The sequence below is a fragment of the Balaenoptera musculus genome, chromosome 1 (assembly GCF_009873245.2).
Source record: "Balaenoptera musculus isolate JJ_BM4_2016_0621 chromosome 1, mBalMus1.pri.v3, whole genome shotgun sequence".
Classification (NCBI taxonomy): Eukaryota; Metazoa; Chordata; class Mammalia; order Artiodactyla; family Balaenopteridae; genus Balaenoptera; species Balaenoptera musculus.
Window position 1 is genome coordinate 147713770 of NC_045785.1, and position 26710 is coordinate 147740479.

The 26710-nt window shown below is 41.7% G+C and overlaps 1 long non-coding RNA gene across 2 annotated transcripts; it reads right to left on the reverse strand.

Annotated features, from left to right (window-relative positions):
- Positions 1-6374: 6374 nt before the first annotated feature.
- LOC118897137 lies at positions 6375-16162 on the reverse strand. 2 transcript variants are annotated; one of them, XR_005020452.1, is made up of 5 exons: positions 15973-16162; positions 15779-15838; positions 13844-13893; positions 12420-12578; positions 6375-7258 (listed from the first exon to the last, which is right to left on the reverse strand). It is a non-coding gene; the product is annotated as an uncharacterized LOC118897137 (long non-coding RNA). The 2 variants fall into 2 exon arrangements; XR_005020399.1 differs by lacking the exon at positions 13844-13893.
- Positions 16163-26710: the final 10548 nt, after the last annotated feature.

Here is a 26710-nt window from a genome sequence, read left to right on the forward strand (position 1 = left end):
GGAAGTTGCTTATTCGACTCCCCCATCGTTTTCAAACACACTAGAGGAAGGTTTGGGGGAGCTAGGCAGGCCGGCTGTTCACACTATTAGATTTTGAGGGACTCCTGGCCCAGCCCATCATCTGGGCTTCTCCTCAACTGTATCCTCACCCATCAGCACATCCCTGGGTCTTGGTACTTCAGGTCCATGACCTGGGAATGACCTATGTAGTCATTTGGTTCTGAGGTACCAGGGCTGACACAGATTTAGAGGGTTCTGACCCCTTCATGTTTTTATTTTTAAGAGGTTCGTTATTTTCTTTGCCTGAAAGTAATTCTATATGGGCAAGAATTTTGAGAATAGTGGCAGGGGCTGGCCCCTCATACAACAGCATAGAGGAGCTGGCTCACTGGGCCTTTTAAGAAATTCTTAAGCAGGAAAACAATCGCATCTCAAGCTGTAGGTGGCAATGTCTCTTTTTAAATGATACACATGATGTCAGTTTCCAGTGGTTTCTCATTATACTTGAAATAAAATCTAAACGCCTTACCCTGGCCTTTGTCTACAGCCCTGGGCTCACGTCAGACGCTCAGTGTCTCCCACACTGGCCTTCTTCCTGTTCCTCTCATGTCAACCAGCCATGACCATTCTACCTTTGGGCCCTTTGCAGTGACCATGTCTTCTGCTCAGATTCCCCTTTCCTCTCCTTTTGCAGGACCTGGCTCTTTCTTGCCCTCAGATCCCTCCTTAAATGTCACCTCCTCAGAAAGGCCTTCCTTGACTACTCAATCTCCTATTTTCCACTACCACATGATCCTATTTTCATTCTCTGCAGAGCACTCAGCACTCTGATATTTTTCCTGTTTATTTCTTGATTTCTGTTTCTTTCTACTAGACTGGAAGACAGAGATCTCATGTTTGCTTCAATATTCCCTGCTCTTAGTATAGTACCTGGCACGGAGCAGGCCCTCAGGAAATATCTGACGACTTTGAAGGAACTGCTTTTAGAGCTGGATGATCAAAGCCTCAGTTTCTTCCTTTGTTAAGTGGAGATTGTAACATTGACTTTGCAGAGTTTTAAGTGTTTAATAGGAAAGAATATATAAAAGTCAGACAGAGAAAGACAAGTATCATATAATATCATTTATGTGTGGAATCTTAAAAAATGATACAAATGAACTTATTTACAAAACAGAAATAGACTCACAGACATAGAAAACAAACTTATGGATACCCAAGGGGAAAGGAGGTGGGAGAGGGATAAATTAGGAGTTTGGGATTAACAGATACACACTATTGTATATAAAATAAACAACAAGGTCTTACTGTATAGCACAGGGAACTATAGTCAATATCCTGTAATAAACCATAATGGAAAAGAACATGAAAAAGAATATGTATATATGTATAACTGATTCACTTTGATGTACACCTGAAACTAACACAAATTGTAAATGAACTACACTTCAATTTGGGGAATTCCCTGATAGTCCAGTGGTTAGGACTCCACGCTTCCACTGCTGGGAGCCTGGGTTCGAACCCTGGTCAGGGAATTAAGATCCCACAAGACAAGTGGTGCGGCCAAAAGAAAAACCAAAAACAAAAAACAAAAAACCAAAAAAAACTATACTTCAGTTAAAAACAAAAGTGCCTTGAGCATAGGAGATGCTCACAAAGTTAATTATTAATTAATTAAAAGAATTCCCTTCCTTCTCCTTCTCCTTCTCCTTCTCCTCCTTTCTCTGGCCATGGCTCTGCCACTTAGGAGCCTATGGCCTTGGTGAGTCATTTTTGTTCTCTGGGCTTTGTGAGGGGACGGGAATGTCAACAGGTCATCAGCACAGATAGTCTGAATTTACTGTTTACCAGTGGAAGGAAACTATGTCTCTTTTTCCCCAGCCGCAGGGCCTAAAGGACTTCTCTAAGTTAGCCCAGAGATGCTCCTCCCCTGCCTAAATGGGCATGGTGGGGGACTTCAGAAAGGAAGCTAGTGAAAGGCACTACCCTTTGAATACTAAGCAGGGTCTTAATTTCTCCTTGAATTGACAAGCATTATATTATGGCCCTGCCGTTGGCAGATAGGGGAAAACCTTGAAGGTGGCTGAATTAAATATGGCTGGGATTTACAGTGGAATAAAAGGTCCCAGATTAATAGGGCTTCTTTTCTCTGAACCGTAAATTGGAAGCCCTGGTGCCTGATCGGCTACTAAATCTCCAGTCCTGAGGGCTTCTAGATGGAGAGCTCTGGAAGCACCCACCTGGCAGCCGAAGGTTCCAGCAAATGATATCACCAGAGGTTTTGCCCTGCAAGGCGTGCTGGGTTGAAGGGCAAAGGGACCTACTATATTTGCATGGTGTTGATGACATCACACTGGCAAAGAGGACTTCAGCCTTTCTCCAACCATCTCAGGGGATGGCCTGAACAGAGGGCAGCAGACGAAGGGCTGGAGGGAGCACAGGCAGGCAGCACCATGGTTCAGCTGCTTGGAGTTATTTGCACAAGTTCAGTAAGCGCCTCCTCCCCCTCCCTCTCTGGAAGAATGCTGCAGAGATGGAAAACAGTCGGGGCCAGTGACTGCTTGGGGCCATGCCTGCAAGCCCTTAAGGACATTTTCTTCGGGAAAATACCCTGCAGCATTTTAAGGAGCACAGTCTGGGTACAGCAGAGAGTCGAGTCGTCACTTGCTTGAAGTCTGCTGGGGGAGGGGCAGAGAACAAGACTGAAAGGCAGGGAACCTGTCTCATTGTCACAGTAAACTTCAAGGTGGGTAGGACTGTGATTGATGTCATTTTAGGAATGAAGAAACCAAGATCCAAGGAGATTAGGTGACTTGTCCACAGTCACACAGTTGGGAAGCAGTTACTGAACAAGAAACAAATTCCTGGGACACCTCAGCCCCTCATGCTCTCCCCTGTTAAAGCTGCCTTCAATCCCCCTGTTCTTAACGAGGAGTACAGATAGTGCTGGGGAGGATGTGAGCATGGTGATGATGCAGGGTTTTGTCCTGCTGCTTCCAGCCTTCTCCAAGGCAGGGAAACAGGCTGCGGACTATGAAGGCTGTGAAGACAGAAGCTAAGATATTCAGTGCCTTTATGGGGCTTAGAAAAGATGCCCAGTCTGGTTAAATGTAGCCCTGTGCCAGGCCTGGACTTTAGCCTCAACTTATCCTTCAGGCTGCGTACATTTTTGCAGAGAATAATATACACGTCCCTACACAGCTGCTCTGCTGACAGGAATTCAAATCTCAGCTTCAGAGGAGGCTTTCCACCACCAAGACTTGCCATTTGCCTCTCTCCTCTTCCCTCTGCTCTTTTAAGCAACTCCTTCAAGGAACTGTCTGCTAAAGACACCCAGACAACTTACCCTACTGCCTATCTGGGACTTTTGACAGAACCCCACCAGACCATTCAATCCAGGCAGGAAACAGAAACAAGCAGCAGAGGTTGGGAGACATGCCCTGAGGCTGACAGTCAGGTGGGATCCACCCCAGGCATCACCCCTTCTGGTGTCATCTACCATCTTTCAGGTGTCTTCTATTGTCTTCTCAGCCACTCTTGGAGTGGTCCCAATCCATCTCTGAGCCAGTAGTCATTAAGCTGGTTTGGCTAGAGCTTTCATGGACACATAGCAGGATATTAATGTCCAATCTGCTTTTTTTTTCTTTTTAATGTCAACAACTCAACTTACTTTTTGGCTTTTTCTTTGCTGCATTAAAAGTCAATTTCTCTTAGGGACAGGAAGGTGACCTTCTCTTTAATAAAGTACAAATATTTTTCTTACTAACAACTGTGCTTCTGAAGACCAAACCCTTCCTGGTATAAAGTAAGAGAAAAACCACTATTGTGTGTGCATGTGTGTGCGTATATGTGTGTGTGTGCACACAGGTGTGTATGTTAATTAGCCAGGATGTCATTAAAATTTCATTTAGGGGTCTTAGGAAAGAGAAGAATAAAATAAAACTTTTGAGTTGAGGGCAATGCGAGTATGTTCTGCAAATGAGAAGAGACTGGGAAAGAAGGAAAAAGAAGCAGGGTCTGGTTCCAGGAGTGTGTTGGAGTAAAACAACCAAGCTGGGGTTCCAGGCAACTGGGCATTGAGGACCACTGTCGGGGTACTGTTTGAGTTTCTAGGAGGTAGGCTGGAACAGGATCTTTGCCCAGGGACAACGTACCTAATATTCAATTCACATGAGGGGACCACTTCATCTGCCCCTAACGTCCTCATCAGCCAAAAATCCAGTGACTTGCAAGTCTTTTCTCTACCATCATATAGATATCCACAAAGCTGTCTCTCTGTAGAGCTCCAAGATCTACTGTAATGGTGGAAAGGGATTTGGAGCAGGCAGCAAGGAGATGGGGAGAAGCTGATGTACCTGTGTGAAGAGGTGAAGCTGAGCAAACGAAGGTCCAGGGAATTAAACATGTGGGGCTTGATTTCTCAAATAGGTAACCTCCTCAATGTTAATAGGATTATTTTCTGGTGAGATCAAATCCAGTTGTAAAGGTATGAGGAGAGCTTGCAGTTGAAGAACACAACTGCAGGCTATTTTATGAAATAAAGAATCCTTTGGGGCTTCCCTGGTGGCGCAGTGGTTGGGAGTCTGCCTGCCAATGCGGAGGACACGGGTTCGTGCCCCGGTCTGGGAGGATCCCACATGCCGCGGAGTGGCTGGGCCCGTGGGCCACAATTGCTGAGCCTGCGTGTCTGGAGCCTGTGCTCCGCAGCAGGAGAGGCTGCGATGGTGAGAGGCCCGCGCACCGCGATGAAGAGTGGTCCCCGCTTGCCGCAACTAGAGAAAGCCCTCGCACAGAAATTAAGACCCAACACAACCAAAATAAATAAAATAAATTAATTAATATTAAAAAAAAAAAAAAAATTAAAAAAAAAAAAAAAAAAAGAATCCTTTGGTCATGAGTCAAGTTTGCCCCATGATTTAACTTAAATAAAACCCTGTAAAAATCCACACCATCTTGGAAAGTGGATTTTCCTAAACCTAACTAGAAATGCAGCCACTCTTTAGCTCCTCCCTTAGAGGAGAAGCAATAGGCCCTCTTGGACAGGAGATAGCAGTGCATCACAGGGAGCCCTCCCATCTCCTCTACTCACATTCAAGCTGGAATGTATTGGTGAGGTTTACTGGGACCAGACTTCTCAGAAGTTAAGACCCGTTGGATACTGTGGTTAGAAAGGATCTCAGAAGTCATCTGGTCTGCCCTCACACCTGTTACAGCAACATCCTGCTCATGATGGACGGCCACTTGGGGACAAGGACCACTGGGTCTCATTTGACTTTGGTTCCCCAGAACCTATAACGTCATTTGTCAAGTAGCAGGTGCTCAATAAATATTGATCAAATTACCTACTGACTGAGTAAATGAATGCATCTCTCTCAGAAACAAAGATTGTCTCCTTGATCAAAACTCTCATTGGGCTCCTCTGAACTCTCTTCTCAACTAGGCTCTGACTCTTGTGTTTCTGTGTTCAACTTTTCCTTGTCCAGTTTTAGCGAGAATTCTACTAAATCAGTTTAATCAGAACCCTCCACCCTCAATATCTGATGCAGTTTTTCATCCTCCACTATTCCCCAGGTGATGTCTGATCACCCTGGCATGCCTTCAGCAAGAATCCTATTAGGTTAATTTAGCCAGAATCCTCTCTTACCCCTGATGTTTCCTCTTGGTAATTTTTAATCCTCTGACTCCCTCTCTGCTCCTTGGCTGTAAATTTCCACTTTTCCTTGCATTTGGAGTTGAACCTCATCTCTTTCCCTTACTATAAAACCCCATTGTAGTAGCCAACCCCCACCCCCCGCCTTGAATAAAGTCTGCCTGACCATCTTTTGATGAGTGCCATGAATAATTTTTCTTTAACATCAAAGCTATTTGGACACCTCCAGGGACAGGATGCTTACTATCTCAGAAGGCAATATATTGTTTTTGTAGATCTTTCTGATTATTAGGAAGTTGTTTAAATTGAGTCAAAGATGGATTCCTTGCAAATTTTCTACATATGTCCTCGTTCAGTTCTCTGAAGGCAGCAAAAAAGTCTCTTCCTTTATTCCCTTACTATAGCTTTTGCTGTCCTATTTTTCATGTGCTCTTTCTTCAGTAGCCAGTGACCTCATGCTTTTCCTTGCTGATCTGGAACATATCCAGTGAAATGTTTAACTCACAGATGCCTTGCCATGGCTCTATGATTTAGGTCTCTCCTTTTCTCTTGGCCGTGTTCATGTTGAATGAACTTGTCATAGGTACCATCCTTTCTCAGCTAGCTGCTACTGTAAAAAACTAGCTGAAAGAGAATATATTTCTGGTGGTGATACTATTAGTGATTTTTTTTTCTTCTTTACATTTTCTTGTAATAATGGAAAATATTTACAATAAGAATGCTTTACTTTAATAACCAGGAAAAAAATCTATAAAGCTATTTCTATTACGGAAGAAAGATACTGATAAACTAGCTTATAATAGAGTGTTGATGAACAGTATTGGCCTAGAGAAACTTTATCAAATATTTACTGTTGGAGAAGAAAAAGATTCCTCCACTCTTCAAGGTTCATTTGCCTGGTCTAATAATTAAATTGAGATAAGACAGATTAACAGGAGAAAAACAAATTTAATTATGTATGTACAGGAGCCCCATAAGAATATGAGACCCACAGGAAGTCAGGCAGTTGAGACTTATATGCCATCCTGAGCTGCGGAGAAAAGGGTAGGGGTCTAGGGCTTCAAAGGGAAGGAAGACAATTTACAGGAAGATAGGAAAAGCAAATGTCTGGTAAACAAATGTTTTCCATGCCATACAGAGACAATGGGACACAGAGAGGAATTTGGTCCACAGGCCCTGCCTAGCTTCCCCCCACCCAATTTACCACACCTAGCCCATATTCTCTGTAGCTATCTTTGGTGATAGCTCTCTTCCTGGACCAGGCCCTCAATCTAAATTCTTTTGGGCAGTTAAGGGGAAAGGTAAAAAGTTCTTCCTGAGTCATTTGGGCCTTGATTGTCTTCAGCTCAAATAAATCCACATGCCAAAGTGACACATTTTGGGGAGGCTCATTCTGAAACCCTCCAGTCCTGCCTTTAAAATTTATTCAAGAAATTTTATAGTCCAGAAGTTGAGTTGGTAGATTGCTCCATCTATGGAACCAGTCTCTTAGTCTGAAAATAGATCAGTTTAGTTAAACAGTTGTGTCTCATTTTAGGAGGCAGTGAGGCAGGTGGGCTCCAAAAGTGAGGCCTATGGTGCAAGCAATCAGGTACTTTATAAGAAGCATTTCTATGGAAACAAAAGAAAACAATGGTTAATGATTGGAGCTGACTATAATCTTAGTTTCTGCGTTCTGAAGGCAGTCAGTTGGGAAGATTTCTCAATGTCCAGTTCATGACACTTTCAGATGGAGCGAGGGCAGGCAATGTCAATCTGATATATTTACTGGATTGCAGTTTGAATGTCTCTGGTGATTTTTCTGAGTAGCCACATAGTAACAGGCACAAAGATTGTCCCTACATGAGCTGCTATGGTGATTTCTCTAAAGTTGATATCAAGTTGTCCAGGCTTATTTTTCCAATGGACTTTATGGGTTCCATAAAGTCAACCTTAGTTCCTTAAAGCTGTCTGGTCATATATGAGTCTATATACATTTCTCTCAAATATGACATTTCATTCAAGGCCTTGGTGATGTAACCAACGTTTCTAATTGTGTCCTGTTACAAGGAGAACAGATTCTTAGGGAACTTAGGCAAATAACTGCTGTGAAAATAAGAATACTCACTGAGAGTTTCTGAATTCTGGAGGGATCAGGCAGGGAAAAAAAGTAATTGTTTCATCTTTGTTCACAAAGATATATTTTACCAAATTACTCTAGGAAAAGAGAATAATGTTTGCTTAAATCTGGAAAAACAAAACGTAAAAGAACCAGTGATGTTTCAAACAAAAAGTCATAAAAAATTATAATCATCCTCATCAGTTCATTCAGTCCCATGAAATTAATATTTGTTATACTTGAATCCAGTTTTTCCATTAGTTTTGAAATTTCTTACCCAGGTCAGTTTGATGATCTTAAAATTATCAGAAATCTGTATTCTAGAATACTTTAAAAGTCCTTTCCATGAATCTCTCTAAAGATGAAGTTTTTCAGGAACACTTTTGCAAAAACATCAGAGCAAAACAATGACAGAGTGAGTGACAAAAGACTTAAAAATACCCACTTTTAAAGATCTGATGAGAGTTTATTATAATGTAATTGACAAATAATTTACTTATTTTTGTAACATGCAACATTTTAAGATAATGACTATAATTGTGACTGATTAACATTATACCAGGACATATCAGAATTTTAGGAATTTCATCCAATTTCTAGAACACTCATATTTTTTAAAATTTAATTTTATTTATTTATTTTTATACAGCAGGTTCTTATTTGTTATCTGTTTTATACATATTAGTGTATATATGTCAATCCCAATCTCCCAGTTCATCCCACCACCACTACCCACCTCCTCCACTTTCCCCCCTTGGTGTCCATATGTTTGTTCTCTACATCTGTGTCTCTATTTCTGCCTTGCAAACCAGTAGAACACTCATATTAATAGTATATATCTATACAAATACAATCTAACACTTATCTTCACTTATTTGATAATGCTTCATGTAACTTATCAAATAAACCTCATTATTTTAACATCTCTCTTTTTATAAGGAGAGAGAAGAAATCTTTTGAGATGTTCCAGAGGCCCTCTGGAAAATCCCAAAGTTACTTCTGGGTCAAAAATACTTCATTTAAAATTTGATTTGGGGAAGTTTGTCAAAAATATAAAAAGATTTGGACTCTTGACTAAATAGAATCACAGATCATTATGAAACAATATTTAATTAGCCATTTAACCAAAATGACAAGGAGATTTCAAAGGCAAATGTAGAAACTTACATAGTTCTGAGCAAAACTTAGCTCTTTTAATACTTCATTTAGTTAAATAATCAAAAGACCTGATGATAAAGACAACATGGAGCACAGGAAATTATTCTGATAAAACATAGAATTTCTGCTTTTAGGCATATTATTGAAAAAGATAAAGAAAAACCTTTTACAATCTCTTATTGGGAGCAGACCAATAGTTCAACAAAACTTTTCTTTGGCAGATGAAAGAAAATTAAGTTTCAGTTTTATATAAGTACACTATTGACATTAAAACTTATTTTTAAAACCCCTATAATAACAATTCAATTGTAGCAAGCTTGATTATACAAGGTAAAATTCTCTCTGTCTTTTTTTCTCTCTCTCTTCCCTACCTTCTATACCATTTAGTTTGTCCTTCATTCTTATCTTTCCTATTCTAAAATAACCAGTTTTACTTTAGGACAAATTTGCTTTCTTTTTCCTTAACACAAATGTACCTCCACACCTCTTACATTTTCTTAGCCCAATCCACATCCTATTTTCCTTGTATTTTCCTTATTACTAGTAGTTTTAATTACACATATTAGAATTTTTAACTTAAAAAAACCTTAATTTCTAGTGAAAATTAAAAAGTAAACAATTGTGAACTGTCTTTTGTATTAGCATTCTGTGGCTTGGCAAATTTATAAATACTTTTTGTAATTTCTAGAAACACATGCTTAGATCTCACAGGAAATTTTTTAGTGTGGCACAAAACATGCTTACTAAGAGACCCAAATATCTTTTGTTCGTTTGTAGTAAGAGGTTAAAAGTATTGAATAGGTAAACTTAGACTTATTTAGCAATTAATGTTTTAGCGTTTTACCTTATTCGGAAATGATCTAGCCATTTAATGAATTCCCATCAGTTAATTTAACTTAGCAAAATTCTAAGGGTGGAAGTTACCAAAGAGATTTGGGAAGCTGTTTTAAAACAGACGTACCATAAAACAATTATTACTGAAAAGTTACCTAAAAACTCTTATGCCACTTAAATCTATTACACAATTCATTTGTTTTTAACAATCATATTTAGATTATGCCTGAAGATTTCATAAGACTTTAAAGCAGCTAGCCATCACCTTAAATTATTTTTCTTGCTGACATATTTTGTAACAGAGATGAGCTTATTTGACTTTCGGTAAACCTAGGTAAAATAAAACTATTATACTTAATGCTGATAACTCTAAAGACATGTCTGTGTTAATTAAACCAACAAACTTAAACTAGATTTTATTCACCCAAAATTATCCTAGATCATGCAAACTTGAACAACATTTGGGTTAGTTTCCATTATATTTCTGAGATTTAAAAATACTTAATTTATAAGTGCTTATTTAAAGCCAATTAAATAGAGTTCTTTTACAAATGAATTTGGCAATACCATCCAGAGGTAGAAAAATATATCTGTAATGCACATACATAGACATACATAAACATGAAGACAGACATAGAGACCATATAGTTTTTGATTTAAAATTGTAGCCATGGGATGGGTATGACAGTGCAAAACTCACTAGTTTGTAGAATAGTGAATTGGAATAAGTCAAGTGTACCTGACTAGATTTGGGGCAAGAAAGCTTTTATAGCAGTTTGTTTAAAAAGCCTCTTCCCATCCTTTGCCCCTTTTTTCAATCTTAGGAATTAGGAATGGTCTAGATAAGAGTTAATATTTGCATCTCAAAGGCACAGGAAATGAATGCAAGTTCCTACAAGAAAGACTGGTTTCCTAAGACCAATATTTACAAGCCTTTTGAGGTAAACAGGGGAGGTTTTGGGATTGGTAAAAAGGAATAGGTCTTTAGCGCTGCATTTCTACTTTTGCAAAGATTTGTAGGATAAACACAGTTGCTTTTCATTCTTCAAAGAACGAGGTTGCAGCCTAAATGATATGAAGGAGCTGACCTGCCCATCCAACTATACTATCTTCAATTTGCTTCTTTATATCAAGGAAAAGATTTCCAACTAAGATGGAAACCAAAAGATTTATGTCTTTGAAAAGTCCATATAAGGCATTTTAAAAAGCCTTCCTTTTGAGTACACAATTCAACGTTGGACCAATTCACCTTAGGGGCAAAGCCTCTAGATTGCTTCTATCAGCCCCTGAACATCAGCCTTCAGCTGATCATTTGTGGGAGGGCCTAGGAGGAATTCTGGTCATCTATTTCCCCTGTGTGTGTATTTTTCTCCCCCAGGGGGCCATCTGACTTGTCTATAATTACGGTATAATCACAGGGGGAAGAATACCCCTTAGCAGTTAATCTAGGTCCTGAAACTGAGTAGGACACTATAAGGCTCCTGGGCGTGGAAGACTTTCTGTGTCCCCCTTTCCTTGTTTTCAGGGAACAGACTCCAGCTTCCATGACCTTACCTGAGTCTCAAAGGAAAGATTCGAACAGCTGCTAATCAGGGAAGGGAGAGGATGCAGAGATAAGGGAGGAGTAGCCAAGAAACTGTAGTGCAGCCTTGGGGCAGGGTCCTGGTTCTGCCTCAAGAGATACATATAACAATATCTTTGAGCTCTTTATAGAACTAAAACCCCAACAAATGGAAGATGTCAGCATTCTTCATTCCAGAGAAGACCACCTGAGGCCAGATTAAAGGAAACAGAGAAGCTCATCAAGAGATTATCTGAGACCAGATTAAAAGGGTGCCGGCCCCGCACACACCCTAATCTTATCAGCAGTCCCACCCTTGAACCATCACTATAAAACTCCTCAACAAATCCTCCTGGGTGGGGACACACGGTTTTCAAGGGCAGGAGCCTGCTGTGTCCCTCTTTGCCTGGCAAAGCAATAAAGCTATTCTTTTCTACTACACCCCAAACTCCGTCTCTGAGATTTGATTCAGCACTGCTGCAGAGAGGCCAAGTTTTTGGCATCAGTCCCTGTGAGTGGGGTTGTGAATGGTCACTAATCTTTCAAATTCCTTTCTAAATTTGATACCTAAGACAAATGCGTCACTGGGTGGACGATTGTGTGGTATTTTACAGAACACCTTGTTGTACGGAATTTTCTTGAGGTTTGGTGGGTGACCTAGTGTCAATCTAACCTTCTCCATGACCAACTGATCTTAACATGAGAGTCTTTGAGTTAGGTGGTGAGCACTCTAATAGCTTTTAAGTGCTTGATCCATGCCTGCCAATTTCACAGATTTGGCTTCCAAGATGTCCCTTAACAGAAGCCTTTACCTCATATGCACACGAACCCACAGCAAAATGTGTCTAAACATACTCCAGTCTGGTGAGAATCATGAACTCAACCAGTCTGTGAGGATGACTCAAATATCAGACTTACAGGGCCTATGACTACATTCTACCCTATGGTTTTCCTCCTTATGAAAAATGACACAACAGACAGAGACAAAGAAAGAAAGTGGTCATCTCTGTGAGGGAAAGGATCAATAAGAAGCATAACAACAAATCTTTACCAAAGTTGCTATACCTATAATATTTTCTCCTGCTAATTTAAATTTAGAAAAGTAAAGAAAAGACTCTCACCACTCTTGCTTCCATTGGATTTTGCAGGCTGGAAGACTGAACTGGTAAGAATTTTTACCTTCTGCTGGCTTGTTGTCAGAGCTCCCAGTTTTCTCAGCTGTAGCAGCCTCAGACTGAGCAGTGTCCAGTCAGTGAAGTTAATCCTATCTGGGTCACCAACTGTTGGGAAAGAAAAAATTTTCCTCTACTCTACTAGGTTCATTTGCCTGGTCTAATAATTAAATTGAGATAAGACATAGTAACAGGAGAAAAACAAATTTAATTATGTATGTATGGGAGCCCCATAAGAATATGAGACCCACAGGCAGTTAGGCAAGTGAGCTAACATGCTGTTCTGAGCTAAGAAGGTGGTAGGGGTCTAGGACTGCAAAGGGGAGGAAGACAATTTACAGGAAGATGGGAAAAGCAAATGTTTGGTAAACAAACGTTTTCCATGCCATACAGAGACAATGGGACACAGAGAGGAATTTGGTCCACAGGCCCTGACTAGCTTCCCTCCACCCAATTTACCACACCTAGCCCATATTCTTTGTAGCTATCTTTGGTGATAGCTCTCTTCCTGGACCAGGCCCTCAATCTAAATTCTTTTGGGCAGTTAAGGGGAAAGGTGAAAAGCTCTTCCTGAGTCATTTGGGCCTTGATTGTCTTCAGCTCAAATAAATCCACATGCCAAAGTGGCACATTTCAGGGAGGCTGGTTCTGAATCCTTTCACTACTAAGTACCAGGCACTGACCTAGGTAGTACAGAGATAAACAAAAAAACAACCCTTTTCATTTAAGTAGCTCTCAGTTTATTTGCTCCAACCATTATGCCCTATGAAAAGAAAATGCTCAGGTTGCTATGGGGGCACTGAGGAGATGCACTGAAAGTAAGCTGGGAGAGCAGCAAAGAACTTTAAAAAGGAGGTGTCTAACAGGGAATGAGGAAGGGAGAATTAAACAGGAAGGTGCACTGATATGCAAGAGATTGTGGTCCCTTTGAGGAACTTCCAAGGGTTTGGTGCATTGGGAGGGCAGGGTGTGAAGGAGGGAGGGGAAGAGTTGAGGCAAGAGGGGTCAAGGTCATGGAGGACTTGCTGCTAGAGTTTTAGACTATTCTGTGTGCATGTACGTGAGGGTAGGGTGGGCGGGAAGAAGGCAGGAAAGGTGAGAGCCTTTAAACAAGGAGGACTAATAACTTTGTCCAGAGAAATGATTGGTAATGGTAGAGTTCCTGGCAACATGATTGTTAGAAGGAAAGATTTCTGGGTGAAGAGAGCGGGGAATTGGAGCATATACGTGCTTTCATTTTTCAAGGAATATCATACTTGTAACTACTCAGAGCCCTTCTGCTCTGCCACAGGAAATGGGAAAAGTCATTGCTTAAGGCATAAGAACATATGTTCTAGAACCAGTCTTCCTAAATTCTAATCACAGTTCCATACCTATTGGTGATGTATGTGATCATGGCCTCTCTGTGTCTCAGTCTCCTCATCTGTAAAGTGAAAATAATAATAGTACCCACCTTATTAGGTTGTTGGGAAGATTAAATGAATTAGCATATAGGCATGGCTCTTAAAGAGTAATATTATTAGGTATGGCTTATCTTCTAAAGGGTACCGGAAGATGCCACTCAAAAATATACCTCTTTGGCATATGGATTATTTTGAGTTAAAAGGCAGTTGAGAACCAGAAGGTGCAGGCAAAGCTCTAAAAGGAGGGCACAAATTTTCCTTTTACAAAGGAAATTTTCACTTTAAGAGATGTTTCTGTTGCCCATACCAGGAAGAGGAGGACTCTTAACAATTCTTATCACCAATGTAAATCTGCATAACAAATCTCACCAAACAACACTTTACTAAACAAGTTTACCACCATACTTTCCTGGTCACCTTTCCAAAACTTGCCTCCTCATCCCCCCCTTCTACCCAGAGACCCCAAACACTTTTTCCTTTTGTTTAGCCTAAGATGGTACATAAGCTCAAATTCCAACCACCCCTTTGAGTTACTCACTGCTGGATGCTCCTACGAGCAATGCACCTGTTAATAAACTTCTGTTTGTTTCTCTCTTGTTAATCTGGTTTTGGCCAGTCTCATGCATAGGAGTCCTGCTGAAGAACCTAATCTGGGTAAAAGAAAAATAAATTTTTCTCCCCTACACTTTTCATCATTGTTCTATCTATCAAGGAGAAAGAAGGGTTGAATGGGATTTGGAGTCAGAAACAGCATGCCTCCATAACTAACTGTGTGACTTGCACAGTTTAACCTCTACCAGTCCCAGTTTTCCTGTTGAAAATGCATATAATGATAATTCCCACCTCACAGGGTCTTGTGGGGATCAAACGAGATAATGGGTGCAAAAAGACTTTATAAATTGTAAATTGTCGAATACCAGCCACTAGATTAATATTCTCTCACCAGTCCTCCCATGAAGAGGGCAGGGATGGGTCTCCCTGCTTAACAAACTGAAGGCCAAAGGGGTTCAGTAATTTACCACAATTCTTCTGCATGTCTGGGTCAGGTCTGGCCTGGGACAGGCCTCTGCGCTCAGCGATTTCCCTACACAGTCTGGTCAAGTGTGCTCTGCTGGCCACCTTCACACCCAAGAATTCACATGATTAAAAGCAAAATGCTGGGCCAGTCCCCCCTGCCATTTCACTGGGTTCTAATTGCCTCTCCCTTCAGAAATAGGAATAATTAAATAGCAGCTTTATTTTAATATGCCTCAGGTCAGGCTCAGCATTCTGCATCCTTGGTCAATTTCCCCACATTTCTTAGCTAATCTGGGGGAGAGGAAACTGTCCAGAAGCAGTTCATTTGCATCAAAAGCACTATAATTTGTAAGTAAATGGCATTGCTTTTAAATGCAAAGGAGCTTCCGTGAGCTGACAGAGAAGACTGTCTTTGATTCTTCAAATAACTGCGACCCCTAATGTTCTGGAAATAATCTTTCCTTCTCTCCAATTACACCCATCCCATTAGGATCCCCCCTTAACCCCTCTTCAAAATATAGCCATTAAAATTTCTCCAATCAAAGGCAGCTCTCCTTGCCCACAGGAGGACTTATTTGAGGAACAATCCTCAGTTGGGCAGACACATTGAGATGCTACTAAATGCCAAGTGTTGGGAAACAAAGATGAATAGGACACTGTCACGGCTGTTAGGAAGTTACAATCTTGGAAGATAAGGCTGCTACATGTGTAATAGAAGATAGAATATGTGGTTTGAAGAGAGATGCAAAATGTTCCATGAATTAGTCTGAACCTGCTTGGGAGATTAGGAAAGACATGGAGGAAGATGGTTACTATTTTGGAGCTCAAAATCTGATATGATCTCTCCACCAAATCAGTTCTCCACTGTCCTCCACAATCCTTACTCACCGCATGGTCTCGGTGCAGTTCCTTTGCTCATGCTTGGTCTTCCATATTTGACAGTCCTTCCTGTGAAAAGACAACAGCCCCAAAAGGAAGTCACTTGTCACCAGATGTCATCAAACCAAGACTTAATATCCAATTTAATGACACTTTCAGCCTTTCCAAGGAATGAAATCTTAAACCAGTCAAGCTGGAATTACCTGGTCAACATTAATGAGGTCATCTAACTGATAGATCCCTGCTGTCACCAATAGGAAGGTGGCCTTGCCACAAACAATCCACTTTTAGCAGGTATAAATTCCTTGTCCTGATCCCTCCTGCATATAAGAGTCTTCTGTTTTGTACAGTTCCTCAGGCTCCTTTCTAGTCGCTAGATGGGATGCTGCCCGATTCATGAATTGTTGAATAAAGCCAATAAGATCTTTAACATTTTGCCAACTACAAATTGGCACTTGCCCTCTACCTCTACAAGGATTAAAAATCATGAGCCACTGCAGCTGCTGACTTTCAACAGCCCCTGAAAGGAGTTCAGGGTGGAGATCAGGAATGAGGCACTCTGTGCTCTGGGAAAAACTGGCAGAACAGGCTTTCAGATAGTTAGATATTTTCAGGAGAAGATTTTATGAGCCCAATTCTTGCATCTCCCTGTATCTGGAAAAGTACTAAAATCATTAACTGTGATATTTCCTCCTCGTGACTAGCAGCAAGCCTCTGCCAAAATGTGTGCTTGACTGCACGCACCCCCTTCACTAAAATCATATATAACACTGACCTTCCCCCCTACCTCTTCGAAGCAGTTCCTCAGAGCTGTCCAAAATGCTGTCTCCCAAGCTATAGTCCTCATTTTGCCCCCAATAAAACTTAACTTACAACTCTCCCGTTGTGCTTAGTTTTTTTCAGTCGACAGTTAACTCAGTTGAATTTTGTTTTTTTAACAGTTCTTAGTTAAAGCATCACTCCCTCCAGGAGTCCACCAGGAAGAAACTTCACCATTGTTAAAAAAACAAAATTCAACCAAGTAAATTTGAAGATCTAATAGGCTTTATTCAATGATTCATGAATTGGGTAGCACGGTATCTGGCAACTAGAAGAGGACTCCAAGGGGTTGTACAAAATGAAAGGTTTTTATAGGAAGAAGGGTGCGGTAAGGGAGCTATTAGAAAAAGAAAAGAAAGGATTATTTTTAGGCCAGGATATCTTCTTTTCTGGGAGAAGGGAAAGGCTATGGTTTCATCATGCAGATTGCCTCTTCTTCCTCTGAGGGGATGGAGAGGGTCCACATGACAGATTACTTTATTGGTGTTGACCAGAAAATTCCAGACTGGTTGATTAAGGTTACATTTCTAGCGAAGGTCTCAGCTGCAATTAGGTTAGGTATTACATCTAGGTTTGGTATCATGGGTTTTGCATAAGTGATACCATTTTGGGCCTGTGCTTATTCTCTTTGACACCATCTAAAGTGAATTGGTGTAGCCTATTAACTAGCTTCCGGTCTCTTTTCGAGCCTTTGTTCTGTATACTCTGTGCCTGAATTCTTTCTCACTTCGGGCAGACCTCTGAATGCTGAGGATAGACGGTTCAATGGGAGATTAGAACTGGGAGTGGATTGGAATCCAGCCTCTGACCTTAGCCAGCTGTGTAAATTTGGGGAAGTTATACAGGCCCTGAACGTCACACTCCTCATCTGTAAAATGATAGTAATAATTATCACTGTACCGAGTTACTGAGGGGAGATGGCTAATGGATATAAAGCAGTTAGAAACTGCTTCATAAAAAAATGTTTGTGTTCCTTATGGCTATAAATCATTAGTTTTATTGGGTGTGTTAGGCCGTTTCCTGGGTTTGTAGGAAGATCTTTTCCTGGTACTTGGTATTTAGTAGATGATAAATAAGTGCTTACTGAGTGAATTAATGCTCTGTTTCATCTCTATAAGTTTGTGTATGCTTTTGCTCGCATTTGGAATATCAGCACATTAATCCCTCTCTCCCCACCACATAACTTGGTTAACTACTATTAATTATTTGAAAAGCAGTCCTGCAGCCCACTTCCAAGCTAGACAGCTCCAGTTATGGAGTAGAAAAAATAAGGGTAGGAAGACTTGTTTTTTCTGGAATGTCATGTCATTGACTACATTACTACCGTTCAAAAGTAACCACTGCCTCTTCCCTACCACACTGATGGTTGGCTTGACCATGTGACTTGCTTTACCCAATGAAACGTGAGAAGCAGAGTCACGTGTCATTTCCAAGAAAGAGTTTTAAGAGCCAGTATGTGAACTGCCACAATCTCTTTTCCCTCTGCAATCCCACCAGTCATGCTCTTCCACCTGCATGGGAACTGGTTAGAGAACATGCGGCAGAGCCATGAGTGACCTGCAATGCAAATGTATGAGAAATAAACCTTTGATGCTGTAAGTTTCTGAGGTTTGGGGGCTATTTGTTACTTTAGCTTACCCTGGCTGATATAGCATATTATCTGGCTTTTCTTCCTCCGAGGTGCTGCCCAGCCCCTTTTTCCCATTCTGGTGATTGCATCAATTCCATGCCTTAATATTTACCAAACCTATATATCTCAAGCCACAGTCCTCACCGTGTAGATAGCCTGCTGGCACCTGAAACTCAGCAGACACAGAACCAGACTCACTTTGTTCCCTACCCTCCCCAAATCTGCTGCTTCTCCCATCATCCTTTCTATATCCATGGACTAACTAGAGAAATCTGAGAAGCCACTTGGGACCATTCTCAAACCCTTCATTCCACTGAGGGGTGAGGCTGATCACTTCTACTGCTGAAATGTCTCTCACTTCTGTTTTCTCCTTTTAAAGTCTCTAACCCTAATCTGGCCTTCCATTGTCACCTGAATGCCTACAGGGGCCCTGCAGCTAGCCTCCCTGCCTTTTGTCTCTTTCCTAATCAATCTGTCAATCCTAACATTTTCAGGGCCTGGGATAAAAATGTGAATGGAGACCCAAACATTAAATGTCTAAATATTTAAAATGTATAAATCAAGATAAAAAACATGCTAAACAGAATATATTCTGGTTTCCTGTCTTAACAAATAGACCTTCATAATGACTTGGAAGCCCAGATCAAACTTCAAATTTTGGGGGGTTACATGATGGAATATATAGAACAGGAAGAACTGGATCCTGGACACCAGCTCATCATCCACACCCTTTTCTCTCCCCATTCCTGGCTTTATTCATGACATAAGAAGTTTTGCACACACATGTGAGAATTCTGAGCTTGCATGTGTAAGATTCATCCACACCCCCTGCAAGCAGCCAAGCTTTGCCCACCCTTCAGCCTAGGGTGAATATGACAAAACACAGTCTGCCCTTAGGATGAAGAATCAAAGATGGTAATAGTTTGTGCCATGGAAGTGGGCTTGCAGCCATGTGTGTAGGGAATTCCACGATCCCGACACTCTGAGGGAAGGACACTCTGGAGGGAAGGACATGGGCTAGAATGCTTTGTCCTCCTGGTTCCTTGTACTTTCACCCTATGGGAAGGGCGTGACTAGAGATATGGGTCAAAGTGCATCCTACTTAAGTGGAAGGCCTAGGGCAGGGGTCCCTCCTCCTGAGCCTAAGAGCAATTCTATAAACCATAATCAGAATCAACATTGATTGAGCATCACTGATGTGCCAGGCGTTGTTCTAAATTACTTACTGATGAAGAAACTCAGCACATCTCTTAATTTGCCCAAATTATACTGTTACTGAACACAAGTTTGTGTGCCTGTTGTACAGTGAGGCCAAACTGAAAGCTCGGATTTTAGAAGAGAAATCTTTGTTGCAGGGCCCAGCAAGGAGAACAGGCGGCTCATGGCCAAAAAACTCTTGAACTCCCTGAAACATTTCAGCAAAGCATTTTAAAAGTGAGTATTTCAGCAAGGTGAGGGAGGGGCTTCCCAGGGTCTGTGATCAGCTCATGCACAGTTCTCTGATTGGTTGATGCTGAGGTCACAGGGCAGTTAACATTATCCATCCTTAGGCACCAGAAGGTCTGGGAGCTATGTGCTCATGATCATCAAGCAGTTAATTTCTTCCATTTGGTGGTGGTTTTTAGTATCCGAAAAATTCAGGAAGTATGCATGAGATACTAATATCTAGGTACTTCAGAGAGGAGCTACAGCAGAAGATATGGGGGAGGGGTCTGTCATGGAAAGGCCCCAAAGGGTTCTGACCAATTACAATACAGCTCATAAGAGGCAGAGTTAGGGATTGAACCCAGGCAAATCGAATCCCAGAACCACAGCACATAACATGCTACTCTGCCACTAGAATCAACTGAAAACCCCAGATCTGATTGAAGCCGTCTCCTGTTCACCAAAATGCAGTGTGTGACCCAGTAAAGATAATATAGAGAAAGAACTCCAAGATTTGGAGCCAGAAGATTTTGGTTTTAATGTTAGCTCTACCATCTGCTAGCTCTGTCTATTAATCAAGGAACTTTGCCTTTCCATAAAATTAGGAGAGTAATAATATGTCTCCCATTGGGGATTAAGTGAGTAGTGAATATGAAAAGCTATAAAGCTTTGTTATTATTAAGTCTGTTATTATTAAGATATTACAGTTACTATGGATACATAATAAATTACCCTAAAACTTAGTAGTATAAAAGAACCATTTGTTATGCTCCTGGATTCTATGGGTCAGGAATTTCAACAGGGTATTTTCTCTGCTCTGCAACGTCTGGGGTCTCAGCTGGAAGACTTGAAGAATGGGAGCTGGAATAACGGAAGACATGCCTTCTGCCAATGATGCCGGCCGTTGGCTGAGATCTGCAATGGGGCTGAAGGCTGAAACACATGTGAGGTATCTGCATATACCTGGCCATCCTCAAATTGTGGTGGCTGGATTACATGGGTGACATGGAAAGATAGTGATAGAGACAGATAGAGATAGAGACAGAGAGAGAAAGACAAAGAGACGGAAATGGTAAACAGTGTTGAACAAATCTCTGCCCCTCCTGGTTTGTATCTTTCTGAAGTGACATCTCTCCACATTTTCCACGTTAGCTGGGGATCCAATTGCAAGGTGTCCTTGCCATGGCATTAAGCATCACAAATCAGGATGGATCCTTGTCTGCTTGCCTGAAACATCCCTCGTCTTTCTGGCGTATATTGGATGAATATTTTGTTAAGAGCAGGTAAGTAGCTGTGCAACTTTGCTTTTGAATGGAGGAATTTACGGTGTATCAAGCAGCAACTTGCCCTCCAACATCATATTATGTTAATCCTTCTCCATCATATGAAGGTGATTTGACACAGCGTAATGTGAGGTGACTATAGAACATCAAAGAAAAAGATGGGGGGGGGGTTTACTGCCCAGCCTCCTGTTCCTGAAAAGGAAGATGTTCCCAAATGGGCTGTCCTAAACAACCTGAGAGCCCAGGGGATCACTACTGTTGACTAAAAGAATTTTGTGCACAGCATCTCATTTACTCCTTACACCATAATCTTGTGGGATAAGCATGGGTAGCGCTCACATTTTACTTTTGAGACAGTGAGGACTCAGACAGTCCAAGTTACTTTCCTAAAATCACATGGCTGTTAGGATGTGGAGCTGGAAGTCTGGAGGAACATGAGGGTTGTCCAGTGCATGAGCTTCGAAGCCTGGGTTGCCTGATACTGAGCTAGCTGGGATCAAGGGATCCCCCTTCCACAGAAGGAGGGGTTGTGTCAAAACTTAGCTTCCCACTGGTCTTGAGGGCCCCAAGCATCCCAGGCAACATGGAGCTGTGTTTCTCAGTATCTCCCTAAGAGCCAGCAACTAAGCTTAGACTGCTAGACATTTGAGCTCCAAATGTGTATCTATCTCCCCCATACAAAGCTGCTCCCACCCTCACCCCACAAAACAGTGAGCGGATGGAGGTGTTGGAGGCCTCTGCTGGGATTCAGCTGCACTCTGGCCACTTCTCTGGCCACAGGACATAGAGAGAAGGCCCCCTGTGTACACCTACTGAAGTCCTGCCCAACAGTGCCTTCACCCTGATAGGGCTTGCTGGTGTTGTTGGAGCCCTTGTTTTACAAAGACAAATCCAGATCCTCTACTGGACATCCTCTGCTTCCTGTGATGTTTGAGGCCATTGTACTTCATGTGGACCTGTTCACATTTATTCAACTTTAATTTATATTAACTCATTACCTACATAATCTCATAGAATCCAGGAGGGTCTGGGAATGCAGCATGAAATACTATTCTACATCACAAGGAAACTTGTTCTTTCAGATCTGCATCCTAAGGAAATGCTTGGAGATAAATAGAAATAAAATAAGCTTTTTTGAAAACAAAGCTGTTCTCTATTGACAATTGTTTTTCTATATCTAGGTAGAATTATGTTCACAAGATCAGGGTAGATACTCCTTTGGATTTGAAGAATCTGTTTGGAACAGTGTTTGAATCATTATCTCCAAAATGAGCCCCAGTTGAAAGCTCTCCTAAGATCATGTCTTAACAGGGAAAGGGAGCTCACTCAGCTACCTGGGAATGATGTTGCTGTATCAATTTGGGCAAAAGGAATGATTTTGAAATGACACAGACATTCTGACATAATGTAGATCCAGAAGTTGGAATCAGGAGCAATGAGACTGCTTGAAAAGTGAATGGGCTGCTTGAGAACAAAGTAAATTTTGTTTCTCAGAGGAATTCAGATGGGCGACCATTTGGTGAGGTTACATTAGAATGACCAGAAGAATTAGATGGGGACAGTAATAATAATAATACTAACGGTAATTTTTATTTTTTGAAACTTATTCTCGGCCTAAGAAGGAGCTAAATTCTTTACATACACAGTATTACTTAATCCTCACAACAACCTCATGAAGCAGATATTATTATCCACATTTTGAGGATGAGAACACTGAGGTACAGAGGTTAAATAGTATATTCAAGCTTAAACATCACAGAAATAGGTTTAAATCCAAGTCTTTCTGATTCTAAAAGCCCTTGTTCTGGGACTTCCCTGGTGGCGCAGTGGTTAAGAATCTGCCTGCTAATGCAGGGGACAAGGGTTCGATCCCTGGTCCGGGAAGATCCCACATACTGCGGAGCAACTAAGTCCGTGCGCCACAACTACTGAACTGAACTCTAGAACCCATGAGCCACAAATACTGAGCCTGCATGCTGCAACTACTGAAGCCCACATGCCTAGAGCCCGTGCTCCGCAACAAGAGAAGCCACTGCAGTGAGAAGCCTGTGCACTGCAATGAAGGGTAGCCCCCGCTTGCCACAACTAAGGAAAGCCCGCATGCAGAAACGAAGACCCAACACAGCCAAAAATAAATAAATTAATTAATTTTAAAAAAAGTTGGAAAAGATACCTTTAAAAAATAAATAAATAAAAGCCCTTGTTCTTGACAATTAGTCCTGGAAGTCAATGACATTCTTCTAAAGAATTCTCTGACTCCTGATAAACTCTTGACTTCTTGATTTAATAGGCATGGAATAAGTCCCATTACGAGGGAAGTTCAGAGCCCTCGCACTGTGTGTGGTTACACTGGAGGCTATTTTCCTACAATATTTTCCTCTGTGTGGTCCCCACCTCTCTACTGGTAGATAGAGATGAGCAAAGTCAGGCCTCCTGGCAGACAGTGAGTGGGGGCTACCTGCCGAGAGTAATAACCTGTTGTATTGTAAAGTAGAGGGCTGCAGGACAGGGTTACTCCAGGCCAATGAGAGTGCAGAAGGTTCCTTTGAAGTAGAGAGTGTAGCTTCCTAGGGGAAGAGTTCCCCAGTGGGTGTCCATGGCACCAATGGGTCTTAGGGGTGCCAACGTACTGATTCCTCAGTCAGCACGGCAGGAGGGCAGGTCCTGGGATAGCCAGAGCCTGGATCCAGAAACCCTAATGGCCTTTGGCCACAAACAGGCTCTCTGATTTCCCTGGTGTTGTATAAACATCATTTTGTATATGTGCCCGGATGTGAAAAAGTGAGAAAACCCTATTAAAAGCATATTGCAGGGGCTTCCCTGGTGGCGCAGTGGTTGAGAATCTGCCTGCCAATGCAGGGGACATGGGTTTGAGCCCTGGTCTGGGAGGATCTCGCATACCGCAGAGCAACTAGGCCCGTGAGCCACAATTACTGAGCCTGCGCGTCTGGAGCCTGTGCTCCGCAGCAAGAGAGGTCGCGATAGTGAGAGGCCCACGCACCGTGATGAAGAGTGGCCCCCGCTTGCCGCAACTGGAGAAAGCCCTCACACAGAAGTGAAGACCCGGGGCTTCCCTGGTGGTGCAGTGGTTGAGAATCTGCCTGCCAATGCAGGGGACACGGGTTCGAGCCCTGGTCTGGGAAGATCCCACATGCCACGGAGCAACTGGGCCTGTGAGCCACAACTACTGAGCCTGCGCGTCTGGAGCCTGTGCTCCGCAACAAGAGAGGCCGCGATGGTGAGAGGCCCGCGCACCGCGATGAAGAGTGGTCCCCACTTGCCGCAACTAGAGAAAGCCCTCGCACAGAAACGAAGACTCAACACAGTCATAAATAAATAAATTCTTAAAAAAAAAAAAAAAAGTGAAGACCCAACACAGCCAAAAATAAATAAATAAATAAATAAATAAATAAATAAATAATTTTTTTAAAAAAAGCATATTGCAGGCGGAATGTTAGTTAGGAGGAAATCACTGAATTTTATGGATTTTATGGGAAACTGAGGCTCAAGAGATTTACTCTGGAGGCTGTGCACAAGTTCCCTTCAGATTCAGTCAGGATGATAGTAAGAAGGAGGAAAGAAAAATAAAACAAAAAGAAAAACAGAAGGAAAATAGAGGATGTCTACTGTCAAAGGGGAGGGAGCTGGTGTGAATGTTGTAGAGCCTTCAGACCCATTACAGTCAAGCAGGACCTTAGCCAGGGACTTCTTAGCAAGGGGAGATGAATTATTGAAACGCCGGAGTTTAACATGCTATTCTTACTAATAAGCGCTCTTAGCTACAACCCCAAAAATGCCACTGGATGTCAAGAGAGGATTCATAATGACACTTAAGTTTGCAAAGAATCCCATTCTGAAAGTGCAGCCATACATAACACATTATCCACGTCGTGCTGAGCTCATATTTAATTCTGACAAAGGACAAATATGAGGTGGTGAGAACTTGATGGTTTTTTCTGCCGCCACTAGAGAGGAGAAGTGTTGGGGCATATTGTTTTTGACGTGGCACCTCAATTAGGCCTTAAAGAATAGGTAGTACATGCTTGATGAAATAGGAGATGGTACACTGATCCGAGGAGAATTCAGCAGCTTGGTTTGAGGTTTAAGTTTGATGTTCCCCCACCAGGGACCCACCAGTCACAGTAATTACATTGCTGTCTTTTCATAATATGATTTATTTAGATGTTGCTTTATGAATTAATTCCCTCTAATTGCTGCTCCTCTCACTGTAAATCAAGGTTTCTTGCTTTCTGTAGTACGACGAACATTATCCTACAGTGCAGTAATTAGTCCAATTAGGAAGCAAGGCAGATGTGGAAAACCAATTAGTTTCAGGAATATATCTGTGCCTATGTATCCCAAGCACTGTTCAATTGAAATTTAATAGCAACTTAATAAAACATTGTTTTATTCATAAACCATCTCCTCCTTCCAAGCTCCCATTTGTTTGTTTATCTGTTCATTTCTAACGGAGCCAGCGCCAACTTTCTTCATGCTTGGCGAGTCTCTTTCCATGCAGAGAAGATTATTATTTTCTCCCTGTTATTGGAGTGAAGGGATCCTTGCTTGGAGAAGGAGGCAGAGGCCAGTGGTTTGGGGAGGGGTGAACTTTTGGCATCCTCGTCCTCTTTATCATAAACATAACCATCATTTGATCTAGGGACTTAAACCAGGAGGTGTCAGCTCTGCATTTTACATACACACATGTACATACATACTTACACACACAGAAACATACACATGTATACACAGATACATACACATATACACATATACACATATATAGATACACATGCACATACATAAACTCACACGGACACACACGCACACACACAGATAGATACACATATTAACATACACACTTACATGCATACACATGCATACACATACATACACACATACACACAGAATCATGCATGTATATACACACAGGTACGCATATATATCCAAACATACATGCACACTCATACATATGTATACACATATACATGTACACACACATGTTCTTGGCCACTCTCCCTCAAAGGAACCTTGTTCCTAGGCCCCTTAGGAACCCACAAATCACCAACAAAACAAAATGGTTTAACATGCAAACAGTTTGTGCTCTAACCCAAGACAAATTACCGTGGATGACACCACCCAGCTACACACGTAGACAAACCATTTCACCAAGTGTAAAAAAAGGAAGAGGGTTATACCATCCCTTGATTTAGTGTAGGATCTGGGGAGTGAAGCAATGCACACAGAGTGAGGAAAAACTTATGTTTCTTTAGTTGATGAAGGGCTGGCTGACTTTCACTAAAACTGCAGCTCAATTCTCTCTAGAAAGTGGAAGGCAGGAGGTGTCCTGTTGCATTTTGTCTGAGGATTGTAGGTACCTAGAATCTCAGCGAGAAAGGGATCCTCAGGAGTGCAAAGACCCTCCTACATACAGTATTTGATGGAAGAATCTGAAAGCCAGAGAAGGGAGCTGGCTTCTCTCCGCAAGGTGGCAGAGCTAAATTCTCAAGGGTCTCTTGACTCATCAAGCTGCCATGTTCTTTGCACAGCATTCTGCTGCTTCCCCTTAGGAAACACATTTCTAGTTTCTAGAACATCTGTGTACAAGAGTTATTTAAAAAAATCTATCACAAGACAATCACAATAACTGAAAATCCCTATTCACTGCTCGATCTGATAGGTAAATTACTGAACTTTTGATTTATGTAACTCATTATCACTGCACGGTGGCTGCAGTGATACGCTCCATTTGTTTCCTTGATCATTATGTGGTTGCTTCTCTCT